The sequence below is a fragment of the Megascapheus bottae genome, chromosome 1, assembly GCF_031878675.1.
Source record: "Megascapheus bottae isolate mThoBot1 chromosome 1, mThoBot2.hap1, whole genome shotgun sequence".
In the NCBI taxonomy this organism is placed as follows: Eukaryota; Metazoa; Chordata; class Mammalia; order Rodentia; family Geomyidae; genus Megascapheus; species Megascapheus bottae.
In genome coordinates, this window is record NC_143509.1 from 73,114,176 (window position 1) to 73,133,034 (window position 18,859).

The window sequence follows — 18,859 nt, forward strand, 5'->3', positions numbered from 1 at the left end:
AAGGAGATGAATGTGGCAGTGTCTTTCAGCTAAAGGTGTGGGTCGAGTTCACATTCATTGGCTATCTAAGAGTACCAAACGTTAGGCCCTGTTTTCAAAAAGCTGCATTGCAGTGAGCTTCTTCAACTGGAGGAGGCCAGGGTGGGTGGTGGGGAGGATGCTGCTGCTATTATAGAGAGCAGGGCAAGAGAGAGTGCAGTGGAAAGTATGTTTTTCTGTCTTCAATTTAGCTAATATCGAGTTTGATGTCCAGGGCACACATTTTTGGCATTTTTGAAGGATGGGGGAGAAGGGTAATGGGTTACAGCCTGAAAACCTTTATTGACCCAAATTTGGCATGATCAGAGTCTTTTTCAAGTGACAAAATTGTGAACATTACAAAGAGTTTCTAAACAAGTAGTAAAACTTTTATGGTACAATGTAGCAGTCAATATTTTGTCTTTGAGTCAGTTTTTTGCCATGTCATTTTAATCCTTTCCTTCTCTTCTTTCTGCATTCTGAATGCTATTAACCAAAGAAGGAATGCTGTGTGTTTTGAGGTTTCTATTCAACTTGGTGAAGTCCAAAGAACAAAACATTAAGGATCATTCAGTTTTGCTCTATTTTTAAATTGAACTCAGAGGTCCAAACTATGTATCATGAAGGTATATGTCACTTTTTTCCTAGTGCAGACTGGTGCTGAGTCACTAACTCACGGTGACCAGATAGTATTTCACTATAAACTCTCATTAGAAGCAAATTTTGAGTATCAAACCCTAATATTGAACACAGTCAGTTAGCATCTGCTTGAATCCCATGTTCCCAGCTGCACTGAGGCTTTGCCTTGTATTGTTGTTGTTGGTGGTGGTTGTGGAACTTGAACTCTGTCCTGAGTCTCAAGGCTATCACTCTACCCCTTGGGCCACAGGACTTGTACTTGGTAGGCAATCACTTTGTCACTGAACTACATCCAAGCCCTTCCCCTCCCATCGTCCCCCATCCTGGGGCTTGAACTCTGGGCCTGAGCACTTTCCCTGATCTCTTCAGCTCAAGGCTACCACCATACCCCTTGAGCTATAGTACCACTTCTGGTTTTCTGGTGGTTAATTGGAAATAAGAGTTTCATGGATTTTAGTGCCCAAGATGGCTTTGAACGCTGTGGGGTAGCTCTCGGAACCCTGCTGTTTACCATCTGTGCTTTGGCACTTACACACTCAGTGATGCAAGCAGTCAGGAGCCAGAGGGCACCCGGCTCCACCCGCCTGGAGCAAGTGGGCATGTCTCAGGACACCATTGGCTGACGTTGTCCCTATTTGATGATGTGGCTGCAACCACTCGATCTGTATTTAGTGAGCACGTTTTGTAGAATAACGTTAGATCTGCACTGAGAGTCTGGTCTCCGGAGTCTGTGTTCCTGGGGTTACTCGTGATCTCAGTCGCCATCTTACCCCCCTCGTAGACGTCTGAGAAAGACACCCACAAACTGCGATCCTCAGATGTCAGCCTCCTGAGCAGATAGGATTACAGGCGTGAGCCTGGCTTTGCTTTGCATTTTTGTGCTCGCTAAAGCATTTTCGCGTAACAGCACACACTTGGCTTTCTTGTCTTTTTAGCTTTATTTTTAATGAGTAAGATAACATAATGACCAAATTTCCCCTCATAACTGGTTTTAAGAGTATATTTCAATAGTATCAGGTTGAACAAGTGTTTGAGATCATACCTTAAGGTGGAGTCCTGAGAAATAAAATTTCCCCTCACCTTTGCCTGCCGTCTTTTCTCCTACAGAAACTAGAATGTCCCTCTTTCTTTGTCAGAGAAATGGGAACTGCTTTTCCTCAAAGCCAGCCAAAATGCCTAACACTATGAGTCTTTTTCTTCACTTTTCTGTTTAGGTTGACCAGAAAGAAATTTCTGATCTACGTTTTTTGATGGTAGGTCAACAAGAACCCCATGCCAGAAATAATCCTGCACATTAGGTAAGAGAACAGGATACTACTCAGAGAGGAAATTTATGAAAGTCCATTACTGTTGGCTTGTGCCTTCTTTGTCCAATCTTTTTATATGGCTGGCCCTGCTTTGTTGAGAGATAGGAGAATTGCTACTTCCATGATAGACACTGTTTCCAAATAAAACTAATCAAACAAACAAAAACTTGAAGTTCATTCTTATCTCTTCAGGCCTTCAACCTGAAGGCTCCTGTGTCACACACAACACTACTGTAGAGATGAAAAATAACTACCCCCAGACCCAAAATTATTCCCCTTCAGTAAGCAGAAAAAAAAACCCTCCGATTCGAAAAATCTCCAAGGATCCAGAGGCTGCACAAACAGAAACTTCTGGACCCTAGTCAGCCATTGTTCACACAGGTGTCCATAAGCTCCAGGAACTAGCCTATTTTGTGTCAAAATTAGACTGCATGTATAGCATCATATAGCATTTGTTTTCCAAGCCATAAAACTATCCTCAGACAGCTGAATAGGACTCAACCGGCATGAGAACTTCCTGTCAGCCTGGGAAGTCCTCTTATCTCACTTGATCATCTGAGGACTGTAAACCTGTGATTTTTGCCTTTAAAAGGACTGTGTAAACCCTGATTAACAGCTCCTCTGGGCCTCACTGGGTTGGGTGCACGAAGATGAGTTCCAGGCCTGGCTTGTAACCCGTAATAAACCTTGCTTTTGCGTTTTGGACGCTTCGATCTCGGTGGTTTTCTTTGGGGACGCCGTCTCAGGGCACAACACTACCATCCATCTAGTAAATTTGCTCTTTACATTACCTTCAGTTTTTGCCAATTTGTTCCAGAACATTGAACCACCAGGGAGGAAAGTTTGAATTTCTTGACTCCAGAGTCTTCATCTTGCAAAATGAAAACTTATGTTTATGAAACGACTTCCTGTTTTTCCTTGGTGAGGACTTTGGAATCACAGTTGATAACAGAAGTTACTAAGGTGAATAGGAGGAAATTAAGCTTTGTTACATGCTCCTTAAAGGGGGTGGTGGGCAATTCTGGTGGAGAGAAATGCTGCTGCTGTTCAGCTTTGGAATGAAGAAGGATTTTATGTGAGACTGGATTTTTCTGATTGGCTACCTCCTTTTCTATAGGGATTGTTGATTGGTTGTTTTCCCGCCACCCCCCCTCAGATCATGGTTTGTATTTTGTGCTCCTGGAAACACTTTGCATACTCAGCAATATTCTCAGCATTTCAAATGCTACAGACTTGGCTCCTTCATATGGCTATGCTGCCACAAGGAGAAGCCTCCTCCACACTCTTCCCACAGGTCTTGACAAGTGTTGTTCTACTTTCTGATCCTTTGACTTGACCACTCCAACTACCTCAGATAAGTGGAAACATAGTCTGGGTCTTATTGTGATACTTTCCTGGTTTTGGTCCATCTTATGAAGTGGCATTTAAACTCACCTTAGGCTTTGTCACTTTGTGTATTCATTGATGGAGATGAAGATCCAGACTTCATGAGAACCTGATTACTCTCATGCAGCCTATGCTGGACACTAAGATGCAGTGAAAGAATACTTAAGCCGCAAGTAATCACCCAAATTCAATCTTCTCTAATTCAAATAATGGAACTGGAAGGAATTTAGAGGTTCTGAGAGTTCAGGCTCCTGCCTTACAGCACAATGATTTGCCTTCTCTATGATTTTGCATTCTTTTTCTCCTCTTCACCCTGATCTGAAGACAGATTAAATACTAATAGCAAAAATGCAAATCAAAAGACCTTAAGCAAGACAAGAAATTCAAATGAACAGATTGAAAAAACAACCCCACCAGAACTTTTACAGTAAACATTACAGTTTACACAAAAGGCCATAACATGTCTTTCAGCTACTGTCTGAACAATGAAGTGAATCTTGGTGAAAACTGCAGCCTGTTGAATTAATCTCCCATAAGAAATGTCTCACTGGATGACCTTGTTTGATGAAACCAAAGATGATATCCTTGAAATCGTGGGTCTCAGTGAGACTATTCCATAGTCTCCGAGATGGTCTTTCTGATAAAATACTGAGGTAGATCTATGAAGAGTAAGTGCACCCACTCAAGGGTATGATAGGAGTGGGAGAATGGAGTCTGCTTATTTTTTATTATGTGTGAGCAAAATATTCACTTTATTGAATTATAGCTTTGTTTACATTTTGCAATGTGTCACTTGCTCATTAAACTAATTATTTTTAATTAATTAATTAATTAATTTTAATTAAAGAATTTATTAACATTGATTTTTACATCATTTTTCAAATGATGTATTTAAACAAGTATTCAAGAAGAGATTTTCTATATACAATCACTGGTACTTAGATTTTAGGCTGAAGGTTTGTATGTCATAGATACATATTAATCTATGTAATAAAACATTATGCTTATAGAGTCATAAGTTTTTATGTCTGTGTAGTTGTGTTTATATTTCCAGTACCATGTCCATAGCATTGGGTATGCAAATATTGAGTTCTTACTCTTGTACTGTTTGGATCTAATAGCCACATATTAAGGATACCATGAGCCTTTTGTTCCTTTGGTCTTGACTTGTCTCACTCAACATGATGATGAGCATTTGCTCATATGCTTTTCTACTATTTTAACCTCTTCTTTTGATACGTCTCTCTTTAGTTCCTTGTCCATTTAGTGATTGGTTTTTTGGGTTTTGGGGGATTAGTTTCTTGAGTTCCCTGTAGATACTGGATATTAAGCATTTGTCAGATGTATTATTGGTAAATATCTTTTCCCAGTTGGTTGGCTGTTGGTGGCTATGCTTTTATCTGTGCAGAAACTTTTTATTTTTAGGTAGTCCCATTTATTGAGTCTCTCTCCAATCCGTTGTGATCTTGGGATTTTGTTTAGGAATCTTTTGTCTGTGCCTATGAGTTCTAGTGTTTCTCCAACTCTATCGTGTAGCAGTTTCACGGTTTCTGGTCTGACATTGAGGTCTTTGATCCACTTTGAGGTAATGCTTCTGCATGGTGAAAGGCTAGGGTCAATTTTTAGTTTTCTGAATGTGGCTACCCAGTTTTGCCAGCACCAATAATTGAAAAGGCTGTGTTTGTTTCACTGTATATCTTTGGCTCCTTTGTCAAATACAAGTTGCCTATAGGTATGTGGTTCTATTTCTGGGTCTTCTATTCTGTTCCATTGATCTTCTGGTCTATTTTTGTGCCAATACCGTGCTGTTTTTTTTTTTAATTATTATGGCTCTATAGTAGAGTTTGAAGTCTGGTATTGTAATACCACCAGCATTGCTCTTTTTGCCTAGAATTTTTTTGGCTATTCTAGGTCTTTTCTTGTTCCATATGAACCTTTGGATTGTATCTTCTATTTCAGTAAAGATGTTTTTGGGATTTTGATGGGGATTGCATTGAATTTGTGTATCAATTTTGGCAGTATGGCCATTTTCACTATATTAGTTCTCCCTACCCATGAGCATGGGATGGCTTTCCATTTCCTGGTGTCCTCTTTAATTTCATTTGTTAGGCTTTTATAGTTTTCATTAAATAATTCCTTTACATCTTTGGTTAAGTTAATTTGTAAGTATTTTATTCTTTTACGTGGAATCTGTTTCTAGAGCATGCTGAGTAAAATTTTTGTCACATTGGTAATGCACCATGTATCTGACTAGCTCTGCTATGTACCCAGCACTTAACACAATACTTAGTGTTCAGCTGGAATTTAATAAATACTTGCTGAGTGCTTAAAAAAGGAATACACATGAGATAATTCCTCTTACTTTAGAACCTTCAAATGTCTTATTTGTCAACCTAAGCTTTGAGTCTATATCTGTCATCTGTCATTGTTAATAGAAAAACAGCTTAACACATTTAAGGGTTCTGAAGCACTTATCCCTAGTACTATATAAGGCAAAACAAAAGAGATTCCAAGGAGATTAAGGAAGGACAAAAGGGACTGGGGTCTGCATCCCCAAGTCACTGAGGCTATTGGGATTGTTCATGATCTTCTACCAACTTAACAGTTTGTTCCTGTCACTTCATAAAATGTACTGTTGGAAAAGTCAGCATAAAACATTTTAGTTGTAGAAGGGAAAAATACCCCCAAATACCTAGTCATAATAGTCTCTCTCTCTTTTTCCTACTTAATAGAAACACCAGGACCTGGAAATATGCTGGGGCTGGAATCACCTTGAATTCAAGGAACTGGCATTGGATAGCAATGCATTTGTAAGGAGCTGGAGCCCAGTGTCATATGCAAGCACAGCAGTTCCCATCAGGGACTGGGAATACGGGTAAAAATTGAGGCAAGGATTTGGATGTGTTAACTTGGCCCCAGGCCACTCCTGCAGCAAATCCTCTGCGTATTTTTTGAAGATGGAAGTAGAGCACAGTAGAGCTCACAAAGAAAAGAAGAAAACACTTTTTTTTAAAAAACAAATTTTACTTTTCTTATTGTATGTTGATTGTTTTTTAGGGAGAAGTGCTACTAAATATGAAAGTAGACTGAATAATGTAGGTCCTATATTCAGAGTTAGCAGCAGGATAGTTTACTATTTTTTAATTGTAATTAATTGAGGTGTTGCAGTTATATTCGCCTGCTAGAAGGAGCATTACTTCACACACATTGATATTCCTTCTCATTTTCCTCCCCCACCCTTCCCAATCATCTTGTTTTTCCCCCTCCCCTTTCCTATTTCAAAATGAACATATATACAATATACCAGATTACAAGGTAAGATACTATAATAATATGAGAATAACCAAGAGACAACAAAAAAGATGAGAAATAACATAGTATATCTGTTATTAGATTTCTTGATCATGTTATTATATTTCTTGATCATGGCCATTCTAACTGGAGTGAGGTGGAGTCTCAGAGTTGTTTTGATTTGCATTTCTTCATGTGTGTTTATAGACCATTCTTATTTCTTCTTCAGAGAAGTCTCTCTTTACGTCTTTGGTCCATCTTTTTTTAAATAATTTTTTAATTTCAATGTATAGAGGGGTTTAGTTATATTCGCCAGATAAAAGGTACATTACTTCTCACACATTGATATCCCTTCTTGTGTGTTTGTTCCCATTTCCCTCCCCACAACCCTTCCCCTCATTTTTTCCCTCCTATTTGAAATAAACAAGTAAATATCTATATAATATACCAGTAACAAGTGGGATACTGTAACAATATGAGATTAAACAAAAGGCAACACAAGAGAAGAGAGAAAAGCATAATACATAAAGAATAACAGTCACTTATAATTAAGCTCTTGTTTCCATGTCCTGGAGGTCCATTAATTTGGCCTCATCCTATATGGCCTTATGTATCTAGAGTTTGAGCTATTGTAATCCTCTGCTAGGAGAGTTTTAGATGTGTACTAATTATTACAGATGAGGGAAACCATTGAGCCTATGTTCCTTTGGGTCTGGCTTACTCCACTTAATATGATTTTTTCTAAGTCTTTCAATTTCCTTACAAATGGGGCGATATCATTCTTTCTGACAGCAGCATAGATTTCCATTGTGTGTAAATACCACATCTTGTTGATCCACTCATCAACTGAGGGGCATCTGGGTTGGTTCCATATGTCTGCTATGGTAAACAGTGCTTCAATGAATATTGTTGTGCTAGTGGATTTAATATGTCCTTATTTATGGGTTTGGTCCATTTTTTTTCCAGTCCTGGGCTTGAGCTCAGGGCCTGAGCACTGTCCTTGGACTTTCTCAAGGCTGGAGCTCTACCACTTGAGCCTCAGCACCACTTCTGGCTTTTTTCTATGTATGTGGTACCAAGGAATCGAACCCGGGTCTTTGTGCATGCTAGGCAAGCACTCTACCACTAGGCCAAACTCCCGGCCCTGGTCCATCTTTTAATGGGATGGTTGTTTCGATAGTTTACTATTTACTTCTTACTTTTTTTGTTTTTGTTTTCCATCGTCAGATTTCTTTTCCTGCAAATGGTTTGGAGCTACTTTCTACATCTGTCTCATCAGCCTTTGCCTTATTAGTTTCATGGTATGTTATTTCAAGATATTGGAGAGGAGGGACTGGGAGTTTGGCCTAGTGGCTAGAGTGCTTGCCTAGCATGCACGAAGACCGGGTTCAATTCCTCAGTTCCACATACATAGAAAAAAGCCGGAAGTGGTGCTGAGGCTCAAGTGGTAGAGCTCTCTAGCCTTGAGAAAGTCCAAGAACAGTGCTCAGGCCCTGAGCTCAAGCCCAGGACTGGCAAAAAAAAAAAAAAAGATATTGGAAAGGAATTACTTTTCAAGGAAGTATTACCTATGTCTTCTTATTTCAGGTCGAAGTTATATCATTTATCTACTGTGATTGATGTCTTGTGGGATTTTAAAAAGTTGGAATTACCTTTGTGAAATCCTTAAGATACAGGGCCTGGTTCAAAGTTAATTACTTTCCATGTATGATTGAGAGTAAAAATGTAGAAGGAAAATTGCCATGGGTTTTGTTACCAACAGCTTTCCGTGTAGTCACAGAATAAAGTTTCTGTGATATGAGTTAACTGTTAGTAACATAAGGAAATTCAGTTTTTTTGCATCTGAACTCTTCTGGGGAAGGAAAACACAGCTAGATCTTTCAAAGGTTTACAGGCATGGAGAGGATTTTTATTGGGCTAATCCCGCATCTACTTTCTCATTTCATTACCAGGTCTAATTCCCAACTCTGTTCAGACTGAGGAAAACACTCTTGTAGAAGAAGAGGTTTTCTGCCTTAGATATAGTTCACTGTTGGGGCTTCCCTTCTTTGTGAACTGGAAGGCATACCATGCAGTTCATGGTAAGACGAAGGAAAACGACAGACAGAATGTGATTCTTTGGCCTGCTAGCCTTCCACACCAGAGCAGTCACCATCTCATCTCTGTTTTGTTGCTTCTCTCTGGGGCAGCAACTCAGGAACGGGGAGGGACACACAGGGCCAGCCTGTAGTCCCCCGGGAGCCGAGAGAGATGGTAAGTATCGATGACCCAGCCCTCCCCCAATTACCGGGGAAGAAAAAACCACGCTGAGTCAGGAGCAGTGTAAACCATGAAAGCGCCTCAGATCTCTCTGCTGATCTCTGCTGATCTGATCTGCTGTTCTCTCTCTTTATTGCGTCAGACAATTAGTTATATACTGTTGGGGTAGGAGAAGGTGGGAACTGGGAAGCTAGCCAATAGGAAGAGGGCCACCTTGCTACCACTAAGGGTCTGGGTGGGGCTTTCAGGTACTGGGCGGGACAGGTGCAGGAAAGCGCAGGAGACCTGCACTGCTTCGAGACCCACGAAGCTGTGGGGGGCTCAATTGAGTCACTGTACACAGAGATGCCTTAAGAGAAGTATGCAAGGAGTGAATGCCTGGCCAAAGCCCTTTAATTGCAGCTGAGCCGGAATCAGGCCTCAGAGATGGAGGTCAGGCCCCAACATGTTTGTCTACACTTTTCTGCTACTCTGCTTCCTTCATCCTTCATAATTCCTAATGTTCTTCTTCTCCTCTTTCTTTTGAGTATAGTCACTACTATGTTACCATGTCTTCTCATTCACATACTCAAAATGATGGATGCTTCTAATTTCCCACCTTGTGCTGCTCCTCTAAAGTCAGTTTTTTTTTTATCTTCTAATCTCTTGTCATCTTTCTAGACCTTAAAGGTTCATATTTACTTTATAGTTCTTGTCACAAGCTTGATCCAATACATGGTCAGAGATCATGTCATCTCTGTCACCCTTTTGGGTGAGCAGAAATAAGAACTTTCAACATTGATATATCTGGGAACCTTGACAAACTATTGAAAAGTTTAAGTGTTGGAGTATTAGTCTTATCTTCTTTTCTTTTTCCTTTTTTTTTGTCAATTGTGGGACTTGAACTCAAGGCCTGGGCAACCTCCCTGAGCTCTTTAACTCAAGGTTTGTACTCTGCCATTTTGAACCACAGCAGAACTTCTGATTTTTAGGGTGCTTAATTGGAGATGAGAGTCTTACAGACTTTCCTGCGTAGGTTAACTTTGAACTGTGATCCTCAGATTTCAGCCTGGGTAGCTATGATTATAGTCACCTGGCTTATCTTCTTTTCTTGTGATCCTCAGATTTCAGCCAGAGTAGTTAGGATTATAGGCACTTGGCTTATCTTCATTTCTAAGGTGATTTTCAGAAGGCCAGTCTGAGTTCAGATTAAATTCTTATCAGGGTTCTCCGGAGAAACAGAAGTAAAAATGTAGTGTGTATGTGTCTGTGTTTGTAATTATTACATATTATGACGAATTGGTTCACATAGCAATGGATGTTTAGAAAGCACATAAGACAAGTTAAGTCCTAAGCCAGAGCAGAAGACTGATATTCTGCCTCAAAAATCAGGTAAAGAGAATATTTTTCCTGTTATTTGTCTATTTATTTAGAACAATATCTTGAAAGATTTCATGTTGTGACTTTATGTCTTGAAAGATTAAACAATTTCTTCCCATGTTGGGAGTGAAATCAGCCTTACAGAGTCAATCAATTCAAATACTAAGATTCTATGGAAATCCAGCTGAGATGTGCACACAATAATATTTAATCTCGGTATTCCCTGTCCCCTTCATGTGTTGACTGGGTTGTCTTCTATTCATTTCCTAAAGTTGAGCTGTGTTAATGGCTCTGCAATGCCAAGTCTACATGCTCCCAGCCTTGTCAGAGTCATCTCTAAATTCTCATCTTTCCAATAAAAGTAATTCAGAGTCAGGAAATGGGTAAGCAACCTGGCTTTAAAAAACTGGCAAGTACATCTGTTTTAATAAAATTGTTGACATGTTTCATAGAGTGTATCTATTCAGATTCAGTTTACTCACTGGGGCCTCAAAGTTGCTTTGAAATGACAATAAGTCTTTTTGTTCTTGAGCTTGCTTTGGAGTTTGTTTGAATACAAGGCTTCAAGAGAGAGATCAGTGTTGCTATAGGAGCTAATTCCTATTTTTGTTTAATATTTTTTGCTCATCCTAGGGCTTGAACTCAGGGCCTGAGCACTGTCCTTGGACTTTCTCAAGGCTAGCACTCTACCACTTGAGCTATAGCACCACTGCTGGCTTTTTCTCTGTATGGTAGCAGGGAATCGAACCCAGGGATTCATGCATGCTAGGCAAGCACTCTACCACTAGGCCATGCTCCCAGCCTACTATTTGTTTAAAATGGATTTGCTTCCTGTACATTAGATTTAAAATCTAGCCATTGATTTAAGAACATGTCTACTAATTAACCTAAAAGGTCGTGTAAAGCTGTCATAGGTGATATCGAGGAATCTCTGAAATGTAGAAAACTAGAAGTCAATGAATATTAAGTACATGGCTCTTTTAAGAAGGATGAGGATATGACACAGGAGATAATGGAAAATAGTTGAAGGAATGAGATTTGATAGGCCAATAGCTGGAAGAATTTTATTATTCTCACTGTGCTTACTTATAATAATAAACATCAGAGAGCTAATATTCATGTTGTAAAATGTTTCTTCTTTTTGGTATTCTTGTAAAATATGTCTTGGTGGTACTTCACCAGGAAGTAGTAGGTGTTTATTAGCTGACCCCTTTTAAACACTTTCTATGTTCTTTGGCTTTAGTAACTGAGTAGAATGATTAGTAGTGTTGCCTGGACAGCGGCTGTGGTTTTATTCCTAAACATGAAGCTGTGAGCAGACTGCTATCTTCTGTAGTATCTTCTGGTCTTGTTCATAGTTGATAAACACAAGTAATACCATTTTTTTGGTTGGTCATGGAATTTGGTCTGGGTGCTGTTCCTGAGTTCTTCAGCTCAAAGCTCTTTTCCTGTCCCTTGGGCCACAGCACCACTTCTGGTTTTCTGGTGGCTAATTGGAGATAAGAGTCTCACAGACCATTAGTGCCCAGGCTGGCTTTGAACCGCAATCCTCCGATCTCAGCCTCCTGAGTAGCTAGGATTACAGATATGAGCCAACTAATGCCATTTTTAATGAGTCGGAAAATGCTATGGGTTGGAGATTAAGGTTTGAAATTGCTGATTAGGCAAATTAAAACACCTGTTTGCCTACTTCCTAACTATTCCCAACTATTATATTGTCTCTTTAACCTGACAGTATAAATATAATGATGCATACAGGAGTATATATTTTTGGCTTCAGGAAGCTGATATGACATACTTCTGATCAATTAATTGTGTGGTCTTCTGAAAAAAATTGAGTTTTCAACACAGTAAATCCTTGAACAAATCATTAATATTTCCTAACCATTTCTTATACTTTTCTGGAAATGGGAATGCTACAATAAGTTGATTAAGTTAGAGGCAAAACTGAGCTGGCTGCACTTGTTCCCATCTGTAGTCCATGCTATTCAGGACTGGGATCTGGAGGGTCGTGATCAAAGTTAATCTGGAAGAGGAAAGTCTGTGAGACTCCATGTCCAATTAACCAGAAAAAAGACAAGTTGTAGCTGTAGCTCAAGTCTCACAAGTGTAAGGCCCCTAGTTCAAGCCCTGGTACTGACAAAAAAAAAATAAAAGCCAAACTGGCAAATCTGATAGTCAATAATTGTACTACTGGAAGTTACTTTTCCTACTGAACAGAAACATTTGTATCTCTGGAAAAAACTGATAAGTTTTGCATTTGTTCACTAAATCAATTTAAAATAGCAAGTCAAAGAAAACTATATGTTCCTAAAGAGGTAAATAATTCTAAACTGGGCCAGTGAGTGATGTTCTCATATAATGGTGAAAGGATTTAGTCATTTATTTTGCCAAACATCCCTATTTTGAATACATTATTAAAACAGTAGTATATACTACAAATAGACACAGTATACTTTGTTTCAATTATACATGTCTTTGGTCTATGTCAGAACTACATAGAAGAAAGCATCTGGGTTGTGAATATATTATAGTCTCTAAGGCTTTGCAAATCACATCCTTATCGAGAGAGAGAGAGAGAGAGAGAGAGAGAGAGAGAGAGAGAGAGAGAGAGAGAGAGAGAGAGAGAGAGAGTGAGTCTGACTGGACAAGAAATTTAATGGGACCACTAAGGGACTACAAAATGATAGAGTTAGAACTTGAAAGCATCAGGGAAAAGAATGTTGACATAGACTTGATGTTATTCCCTGGTAACAAGTCAGTATGGTAATATTTTACCAACCTGTAGGTACAAAAAGGGTCACATGACAGCAGCAAGCAACAGCTCCCAGTTTTGTCTCTAACTACACATGTAGCACTTTCTGTACTGAAAGAGTCATGTCTAAGGTTTTTGAGCTTCCCCAGAAAGGGGGCCTCATCTCACCACAAATTAATATGGCAGCCACAGTCAAGCCAAACCATTCTTCTGGGTTTTGGGCTGCTCTCTTGCTGATGTGTATTGTTCTGATGCCATTTGCAGCTAGCTGCACAGGATCATGGAGAATGGTGGAGAATGGAGAAACCAGAAGGATTTTTCTTTTGATGCTCTCAGAGCCTATGTAAACTACTTTTCCTCTAATTGTGCTGCACTTCCCATTTCTTCTATAGTAGAGTATGTTAACAAAGATTATTAACAAGGAATTCATACATTTTGTTATTGACAAAGAATCTTAGCAAAGATTCACTTGACAAGTAGAGGAGGGAAACCCTCTCTTACATTAGGTCTATCTATCTATCTATCTATCTATCTATCTATCTATCTATCTATCTATCTGCCATTTATATTGGCTTTTGCTTTAGAGTAAACAAGAAAAGTTTAAGAACTTGTTGCTCACGTATTCAGTGCTAATTTGTGCAAAGTGCTATAGAATAAGGTTTTTAAAAAAGGAACATTTCTGGTCTTTAAGGTGGTAGTTTAGACTATCTAGTTTCAGTAGGATAAACACAGACAAAGGTTAAATAGTTTACAAAAATTAAGAAATTGAACCAAATGCTGTAAGATGTAAATCCAGCTGAAGCCATTCTGTAGTAAGGCTATTGGTACTGAGGAGATCACATTCCTAAGCCGTTAGAAAAATAACACCAACCCTAAAGGCTGTTTTTCTCTTCAGAAGAGAGAGTGGAGTAGTTTATGCACACAGCATGAAAATCAGTGTGAGGATGTTTTTGTGCTTATATATGAAGTCCTAGGACTTCAGGCTGAATTATCTCTGTCTTCCTGGCAAACATCCTGCCTTGGAAAAACAATTCAGGAGTTCTTATGCCAATGTGAATGCATGCCCTGTTCCTTGTCTGATCTTGTAAGCCCTGCAATTTTGCTTCAGAAGTCCAGATATGAAGTTCCATTTGCTACTAAATCATTGCTTTGCCCTCTTTTCATAAGGGGAAAATAGTTTTAAGACTGTGAAGATTGAGTATGAAGTATAGGGAGGCAACGATGTTGAACTAGGAGGATTATAGAGTATTGGAAGCCTAAAATATGTAGTGTTTGCACTAATTGCATAACCAGAAAATGGATATACTCTGAAAGAAGGTTTCTTTACTTTCAGAATGGTTGCATAAGACTATTAATACTGGAAGGTATGTATCTTAGCTGAAAGAGTAAATCAGGTTTTAAAAAATAAGAAATCTCTTATGCCACAGATTTATTGCTGCTATGAAACAAATTACATCTCTTTTGTTTTATGAAGAAATAGGATATTACTTAGATAAAGCAAACCAACAGCAAAGTTAAGCTGTACCTTACCTTAAATGGACCTATGGGACATGTTTGAAATTAAAGAATTATTAACCTTGATTTTTGCATCATATTTCAAATGATGTATTAACAAATAGGTATTCAAGAAGGTAATCTATATACAATCACTGGCACTTAGATTTTAGAACATAATCAAAATTAGGCTGAGGGTTTGCATGTCATAGATACATATTAATCTATGTAATAAAACATTATGTCTATAGAGTTATAAATTTTTATGTCTATGTAGTTGTTTTTATATTTCCATTACCATGTCCATAGCATTGGGTATGCAAATATTGAGTTCTCAGTCTTGTACTGTTTGGATCTAATAGCCACATATTAAGGATACCATGCGCCTTTTGTTCCTTTGGTCTTGACTTGTCTCACTCAACATGATGATGAGCATTTGCTCATATGCTTTTCTACTATTTTAACCTCTTCTTTTGATACGTCTCTCTTTAGTTTCTTGCCCATTTAGTGATTGGTTTTTCGGGTTTGGGGGGATTAGTTTCTTGAGTTTCCTGTAGATACTGGATATTAAGCATTTGTCAGATGTATTATTTATAAATATCTTTTCCCAGTTGGTTGGATGTCTGTCTACTTTTGTGGCTATGCTTTTACCTGTGCAGAAACTTTTTATTTTTAGGTAGTCCCATTTATTGAGTCTCTCTCCAATCTGTTGTGACTCTCGGATTCTGTTCAGGAATCTTTTGCCTGTGCCTATGAGTTCCAGAGTCTTTCCAACTTTATTGTGTGGCAGTTTCAAGGTTTCCAGTTTGACAATGAGGTCTTTGATTCATTTTGAGTTAATGCTTGTGTATTAGTTTTCTTCATGTGACTGCCCAGTTTTGCCAGCACCAATAATTAAATAGGCTGCGTTTGTTCCACTGTATATATTTGGCTCCTTTGTCAAATACGAGTTGACTATAGGTATGTGGTTCTATTTCTGGATCTTCTATTCTGTTCCATTGATCTTCTGATCTATTTTTGTGCCAATACCATGTTGTTTTTGTTATTATGGCTCTATAGTAGAGTTTGAAATTTGGTATTGTAATACCACCTGCATTGCTCTTTTTGCCTAGAATTTTTTGGCTATTCTAGGTCTTTTCTTGTTCCATATGACCATTTGGATTATATCTTCTATTTCAGTAAAGAATGTCTATAGGGTTTTGATGGGGATTGCATTGAATTTGTATATCAATTTCGGCAGTGTGGCCATTTTCACTATGTTGGTTCTCTCTACCCATGCGCATGGGATGTCTTTCCATTTCCTGGTGTCCTCGTTAAGTTCTTTTGTTAGGCTTTTAACAAACCTACAACTTGTATTATACTAAATGGAAAAAGACTGGAACCATTTACCTTAAAATCAGGAACTAAACAGGGATGCCCACTCTCTCAACTTCTCTTCAATATAGTACTAGAACCCTTAGCCAGAGCAATAAGACAAGAGAAGGACATCAAATGGATCCACGTAGGGAAAGAATAAATTAAACTATCCCTATTTGCAGATGACATGATCCTCTACCCAAGTTACCCAATAAGCTCCACTCCCAAACTCCTAGAATTTATAAACCACTTTAGCAAAGTGGCAGGATACAAAATTAACCTGTGAAAGTCAGTAGCCTTCTTGTATGTCAACAATACACATAAGGCGAAATGTTCCCATTTGCAATAGCCCTGAAAAGAATAAAATGCTTAGGAGTTAACTTAACCAAAGATGTAAAGGAATCATTTAAAGGACATCTTTTTAAAAAATTGATTAATTAATTAATTTTTTATTATCTCGGTACATTATAGTTACATTCAGCAGGTAGTAAGTACATTACTTCTCACACATTGATATACCTTCTCATGTGTTTTTATCCCCATTTCCCTCCCCCATCCCTCCAATCATCTTGTTTTCCTCTCTTCCTATAGGACATCTTCAGAACACTATTTCTAACAATTGCAGAATTCACATTCTTCTCAATTCCACTTTGAGCAGTCTTCAGAATAGATCAGACAGAAGACCACAAACAAGTATCAACAAATTCATAAAAAACAGAATTTTGACCATCTTTTCTGACAGCTATATAATGATACTAGAAAGTAACCATAAGAAACTGGAAGCTGTAAAAATAACTAAAAATTAAACAAATCTCATTTTTGAGGCTTGAATTCAGATCCTTATACTTGACAGGCAAATGTTCTTTCCTTGAGCTACATTCCTAGTCCTTTTTGCTTTTTAGTTTTTCAGACATGGCTTTTACACTGACTTTTCTCAGCTGTCCTTGAACTTAGGTCCTTCTAATTCTGTCTCCCCAGTGGACAGAACCACAGGTATATGTCACCATGCATGGCTTGTTTTGAGGTGGGTTTTTGCTAACTCCTTGCTTGGGCTGGCCTTGAACTGCAGTGCTCTCATTTCTGCCTTCCTTACAGTTGGAATTTCAATACAGATTACAGACATGCCTTGCTTGACAACAATTAATCTTTTTTTTTCTATTTCTAGTTGTAGGTAATTTTACTTTGATATGTTAAAATTTTTATGGTACTTGAGTTAGGCTGGTAGTCTTCTCTTTGAGCAACACTACATCTATTTTTGCTTTGGTTCTTTGCCGGGGCCTCCCGGCAGCAAATTGGGGTTCCTGAAATAAAGGGCAGGGACTGGAAAAATTAGAAGAGAGACAAACACATCGGGTCCAGGAGGTCTGCAGCCCAAGCAAAAACTGCTCTCCCGTTTATTCTTAACTCAAAGTTTTTATCCCTCCTTGAGACCAGGGCACTGCCAGGTGTTACATCCAGATGGTTAATCAGGGAACTGTTGGGGGTTACATTCATATGGTAAATCTCAGATCAATTGAACAGGAGAAGGCCAAAAAACAATAAGACAATCAAGCAATTATCTGATGCAAATCAAAGTACAGTTTGATTCCACTCTTGCTCCCGACAGTTCTTTTCTTGTTTGTTTGTTTTTCAGAGGAGGTCTTGAGTTTTGTGCTGGGTGTCTGGCAGTAGAGTCCTCCAGCCCAAGGATCCTGCAGAGGTAAAACTGCATGCACGCATTACCATATTCAACTTTCTTTTTTGAGTCTCACTAAACTTTTTGCCTAGACTGGCTTGGAACCGTAATCTACCTGATCTCTTCTTCCAAGGAGCATGACCAACTTTAACCAAAGAGGTGAAAGATCTTTATAGAAACAAAGTCACTGATGAAATTGAAGAGGACACACACAGAAATGGAAAGACATCCTGTGGTTAAGGACTTGAAAAATACTCTCAACTTTCTATGGTTACCATATAGATGATATACAGAGCAGTTACAGTTACATAAGTTGGGTATATCATTCCTTTCCTTGCTCTCTCTCTTCTTTCTCTCCCATCTTTACCCATATAGTTCATTTTAATAAATACTCTCTTACAGTGTACTACTCAAAGCCATCTGTAGAATTACTGCAATGCCTATCAAAATGCCAACAACATTATTTATAGAACTAGAGAAAACAATCCAAAAATTTATATGGAACCACAAGAACAAAAAGAACAAAGTGAGACTCATTAATTATACTACCTGTCTTCAAAATATATTTCACAGCAGTAAGTAGTAAACAAAATCGTTGGAACTACAGAAAACAGACCTGTAGACCAATGGAATGGAGTAGAGAGTCTGAAAGAAAACACAGACAGTTGAAAGTAATTTTTTTACAAACTTGCCATGAACGCAAACTGGGGGAAGGGCGGTCTTTTCAATAAATAGTGCCAGGAAAATTGAATATCCACATTCAAAGAAGTGAAACCCAACCTCTATGTCTCATCAATCATGAAAGTCAATTGGAAATACAATGAAGGTTTATGTGTAAGTTCTAAAATTCTGAAATTGCTACAAGAGAACATAGGAGAAACTCTGTTAGAATATTTGAATGGACAAGATTTTGTTTTTATACATGATTCCAAAATTGAAGGGAACAAAAAAGTTACATCAAACTAAAAATTTCTGTTCAATAAAGGGAACAACAGAGTGAAAAGGTACTACAGAACTGGCAAAAATTCAATACCTATTTTAAAAATAAGGAATAGTATGGGAAGAGGTTGGTTGATAGCAGTGGCTGAGTGTGTTGAAAGGGTGACATGGATCGTGGTGCTCTGTGTTCATAAACTGCTTGTTTGAAGGACGACTCTTTTGTACAACTACTTAAAGATAGAAATAATTCTTCCTCCCTCCCTCCCTGGTTCTCTCTCTCCCCTCTCCTGTCCTCTCTCTCTCTCACTCCCGTCCCTCTCTCCCCCACCCTTCTCTAGCTTGCCAGTCCTAGGGCTTGAACTGTGGACCTGGGTGCTGTCC